Here is a 6,012-nt window from a genome sequence, read left to right on the forward strand (position 1 = left end):
TTCTTTGATTGTACTAAAAATGGTTGTACTCGAAATTTCATTTTGAATAAATTTATTTTTTCCAAAAATAAAAAAATAAAAAACAAACTCCTCTAACTAGGAGCCACGCCCAAAAAAGTAGATGGAAATGCTTTTGATATCACCCAAAAGAAAAGTCATACCTTCCCCCTTAATATATATATATATATATATATATATATATATATATATATATATATATCCTTATTATTTGGTATAATAAGTGGATGGGCACTAACAACACTACTAGTGAACCATAACAAGTGCTGATTTAGTCTCTAAATTATCACCTCAGTGAAAATTAGGTTCTTGAATAATTTTTTTGGTAAAATAAGTTCCTGAATTCATTACAAATTGCTAATTTCATCCCTACTATTATATTCAGAGCTATTTTATCCAATTTTTTGTCAACTTAAGTCACTTGACACACTTTAGAGTGTAATACCATCATTTTCTTGTCTATAAGCCCTTAACATTTCATATAGGTTGTGAATTTAATGTCTAATTTGCCCTCAAAAGGTAACTTACACTATTTCTTTATGAAAAACTATCAATTTATCCTCCAAAGTTAACTTCATACACTATTTCTTTATGAAAAACTATCAATCTACTCTCCAATATGTATCACATGCAAGTAACGTGACTTAAATTGACGAAAATTTGAATACAGTAGCTTCGAATATAACATTAGGGATGTAATTGGCAGATTTTTATAATTCATGGACTAATTTTTCTGAAAATATAGTTTAGAGACCTAATTTTCACAAGGGTGATAATTTAGGGACTAAATTGGCTGTTTACCCTCTCATAAATAAAAAATGTGAGAGGTCCCGGGTTTGAGACTCCAAGCTGGTGAGTGGTTGCAGACAGAGTTTAATATCTCATAGCCTCTCAGGACCTATAGATAACTGTGATTTGTTACTAGTTGTCCCCTTTTTTAAAGAGAAAAATAAAAATAAAAAACAATGCTACTATTGTAGTACAATACTACAACCTGAATCTAACTGACGTTCAAGACACAATCAACTACAGGTCAACACAAGATTGGTCAAATTAATAGAAGGCAGGAATCCTACAAACCAGTACTACATTCTATCAAATTCCAATTAGAGAAGAGATCATCTTCGAATCTCTTTCATCAAGGCTACCAAATCAAGTGACAAAAAAAAAATAGATAAAACTAAATATTACATTCTCAGAAAGTAACATTGCACGACAAGCTTGAATTGATGCACCTATAAGATGATTGTTAGTTGCACCACGTGATTTCAACTTGGGATACTGGGTTTTAAAATAGATTCTAAACTAGACTAAAAGGAGAGAATAGTTTGAGCTTGAAACACATTAGATTAAAAAAAAAAAAATCATGTACGAAATGGTATAGTGGCAATTTGGCATGTTATTTGTTTTTTTTCTTTTCACTGAACTAGTATTTTCTACAAGATAAGTAGCTTTCATTGCTATTTTTTTTTAAATATAAGCGAAGTTTGTACTCTAAACAACACTAAGACCTCGTTTGGTATGTCAGACTGTACTTGTTAGAGCAAATTTTCGTCGTGGTTTAATTGACGAAAACCCATACACCAAAACCAGAATAAAATGGTTGGTCTTGGTTACTTATAGAGAATTGAGAGGTTAACCCTAGAGTCCAAGTTAGTTAAACTTATTAACAGAGTGTTACCTAGTCTAGTCTGCACACTGATGGTTGCCATTGTCGTCATCATATATAGAACTTAGGATTATGTGGGCCTCAGACACATTTCTAGACGGGACCAGTGAATCCTCGACGGCATAAGGTGTCGTTTCTCATGTAAAAGATGGATGCTTCGTTTTGCAGTTTGCGATCTTCCAACCTCTGATGACAGGGTCTTGCCAGCAAGGCGAAGGGTCAATCTGCATTACTTCGGGTTCAACCTCGTCGATGCTAGTTCATTCGAGGTCCTCGACAGTGATTGACCTTCAAAATTGTGGTTCAGGGTAGATCAAAGGTTGACAAAGACGTGAACATGAAAGTTATCTGCTCGGGGAATTTGGTTAAAGTGGAGACTGGAAAGGTTTCGAGGAGCTCTTGAACTTTTTTTCCAAGTATCGAATCATCCTCATGTGCTTTTCCATGTATTCGGTGGATTGTTTGATTGGTGATCAGTGGGGAATCGGAATGGATGGCCATCTTTTTTACTGATATTTCTTTTGCTAGCCTTGAACTTGCAAGCAATGCTTCATGCTCTAACTTCTTGCTTGAGGTTTTGAAATCCAAGCGAGAGTGACTGTTAAAGCATAGATCCATCGGAGGTGATTAGTACCAGTCTTGCGCATACACCTTTTTGTTAGAAGATCCATCTACATGCAAGTGCAACATGTCGCGCGAGCAGTCTACTTGGTTGAGATTGTCATCTTTGGATCCTTCGTTGGGCGTTCTTTGGCCACATGTTAGCTGACCAAAGTTGGATGATCATTTATTCTAGAAGGAGTAAACTCCGCTATGAAGTCTACCAAGGCTTGAGTCTTGATGGGGGTTCGGTGCCGGTATGTTGGTCTTGGGTTTAAAAAATTGAAATTTCACAATGCAAATCAAAATTCCAAACCAATGAATCTTTGAACTCACACTTTGGGCTAGAAGGAAAGGAAAAGGATAAGAAAAACTACCTCTTGTAGCACTACTTTGATTTTGAAAAATCAAAGTTAATCACCCTTTGAGTACGGTCTTCTTTCCTCTTGGTCTTGTTGTGAACTCCCTCACACCAAAGTGATGGTGCCTCTACTTTCGACACCTTCTAGAAACAAGGATGATGGATGTTGAACAAGAGAGAGAGGCCAGTACACTCTTGTTATTAGAGGGTTGGTTTATTTCGGTGTAAAGAGATGGAGAGAGGTTTTCTATTTCTTTTTCTTCTTACTCTAAAAAAGAGTGAGTGCGTTTATATATAGAAGGTCTTTAAGGGAAGAGAATTCCATTTTTTCCAAAAAATGGATCTTAGTTGTGAGGCCCACTCCACATCGAACTTCAACGATCCGAACCGTCTATTCTAAAACAACCCTCACTCACCTCTCTCTCTCTCTCTCTCTCTCTCTCTCTCTCTCTCTCTCTCTCTCTCTCTCTCTCTCTCTCTCTCTCTCTCCCCGGCCATTAGGCCTTTAATCCCTTAATTGGGCTCCATCACACTTTCAAGTCACTTTTTTTCTTTCTTTCAGGTTGCTAAAAGTCACTTCAGTGGCTTAAGTTCTCTAAATGGGTATAAGCCCAACGAGCCCACTTGAATTCAAAACCATTCCAACGCCCATTTAAAACTTATAAGCACCCAAAATTTAATTAATAAATATGAATTAATTTCAATCTCAACATAATTATCACATTACTTATTCCATCATTGTATAAACTCTATAATCCTTGATTCTAAATTAGGATGTGTGATCCGTAAGGTTCTAATTAACGATGTAGTGAAACAAGGGCCTCACAGAATATAAGTGACACCTTGACGCATGTCATAGCTCCCAAGTCAATAGAGAAGTAAAGGAGAGAATCTATTGCAATTATTACAATGCAATGCAGTCCATCTCAATTTTTAGTCATTTGTTTAGGGTATTCCATGTCTCTTTGCCTAAACCACATTCCATTGATTCATTTAGTTATATGCTCTTGCCAAAGACCTATGAATCATCCTGAAAAAGCATTCTCCGTGCAATGTAAAGGTTAGAGATTCCTTAGTCACCTGCCTCTATGAATAGATTAATGGCCCAGACCATGCACTCGATAACCCCAAGGGGTGTAATGCATATCTCATTTCATTGAGCTATATATCCACAAGACAACGGTTATTTAGAGACTCTCCATCTTACTCTTCAAAAATGAAAAATTGAAAAAAGTTCATACGATGAAAAGTAACAAAGTTACTAAGATTTTTAAAGTTTGTCAGAGCAAGACTATGAATCACATTAAAGAAAATGTTGGAGGATAAACTTTTCAATGCGGCATAAATATTGTGGATGCAAATTTCCTGGCCTCACGTGCCCACGATGAATTGTTGGGGGGGGGGGGGCTTTGGCCGAAGAATCTTCAATGCCAAAATTAGAATTATGAAAAGAATGTGTCTAGGAGTTTATCGGTAGCAAATGACTTAGCTTTTTAGTGGAATAATAGGGTTATTTATAAGGGAATTGCCAACCCTTTGAGTGAGGAGTGACCGGTCATATATGGTTGTAATTGAAGAATAATTGCAAGATATTATGTGAAATAATATTTTGCAATTAACATGGCAATTATTCCTAAATTAAATAGGAAGTTTTGGGAGTTACATTTTGAATAAAATCAATAAGAGATTGATGAGGAGTGAAGAGAGGGATTTGAATAAATACTATATTGATCACCTTTGACTCTTCCTTGACTGAGCCGTTATTGTCCGTTGCATGCGTGTGGGAATTCCGGTGTGCTTCGAGAGTAATTTTGTCCTTCTTATCCAAAAATCCATGTGTCACCTCCACAATTTTTGGAATTATTTTTGTTTCCACAAATATGGTCCGGTACACCAAGTGTTATAATAAAAGTGGTTAAAGTTTTTTTTTAAGTACTCAATCACTTATTTTATAAAATTTGGTATACCGGAACGCAATAGGATCCTCCCCGGATCCCTTTGGTAAGGATCCTAGGGATCTGTTTACATGCTTCGACCCCAATATCTCTAAATACTAGGATAGACATGTGTTGGACGACACCTGAGGGTGACGAAGCCATTTTAAACATGCATGCAAGTTATAAACAAAGAATCAACGTAAACAAAATGTGTAAATTTGAATATAATGAAATAGGCATTTGCATGAACGTGTTCAGAGCATACAACTAATCAAGAAAAGTATGAAAGGAATATTTTAAAATAAATGAGATTACGAAGAAAGTGGGTCTCACACCACGAGGGGAGTTCGAAGATACCTACGTGGAAATGCCTTTACGCTAGGATCGTGTGCCTCGAAAGGGTGAATGGACCACAATTTATAATAATAATACTAATAATAAGAAAACCATTGTTTTTCTGAACTTACTAACCCCTTGTTTTGAAAACACATATATAGTACTACATAGTAAGTTTTCTGAAAACTCTAGAATGTTATGAAAAACATTCGTAAAACAAGTACGTATAAACCAGTGCTCAATAATGGAAATATAGTCGCTCGAAGGAAAATCCGTAAACCTCCGTAAATCACATTAGTGATGTACTCAACTAGGGGTATCATTATGGCCCGAAGACATAACCATCACCAAAGGTGAAGCTGTATGACACTTGGTTATGCCAGTGAAGAAATCATGGTCCATCACCAGAAGGTAAAGCTGTATGACTCTGGGTTACGCCAGAGAAAAGATATACGTATGTGTGTGTGTATATATATATGTATATGTAGTGGGTCCATCACCTAAAAATGAAGCTGTACAACTCCAGGTTATGCTAGAGAAGAAACATAGCTTTCATCACCCGAAGGTGAAACTGTATGACTCTGGGTTACGCTAGAGAAGAAACATATAGATATAACATATCACACCGACACTAGCCCCGTGCTAGTGAAGCTAAGGGTATGTCATAAATATCCTCAATTGTGTCCTATGGTCATAGACGTCTACATACCCGGTTATGTGTATGTGATGTATGATAACCCACTAGATAAGCACCGAAAACGTATCTCAAAAGTCTCATATCAAATCTGGAACTTAAAAGCTCAAAGCCTTATCTTATAAATCCATGATAATCCACATCCGTAAATCCATAGAATTTCATATACGGAAATTCCATAATTCATAGCCTTTAGTAAAACATAAATTCAATAAATCATAACTATTTCGTAAAAGCAATTTAAATAAATCATAACTTATAGAAATCCGTAAAACGTACTATAACACACAACTGATTGATGAAATATGAAATGCATGCAAGCCTAATAATTTATAAAAACATGCAATTTGAGAAGGGATCCACTTATAGTATTCCATTGCCCAGGGAGCAGCTCGAA

The sequence above is a fragment of the Malus domestica genome, chromosome 06 (genome assembly GCF_042453785.1).
Source record: "Malus domestica chromosome 06, GDT2T_hap1".
NCBI lineage: Eukaryota > Viridiplantae > Streptophyta > Magnoliopsida > Rosales > Rosaceae > Malus > Malus domestica.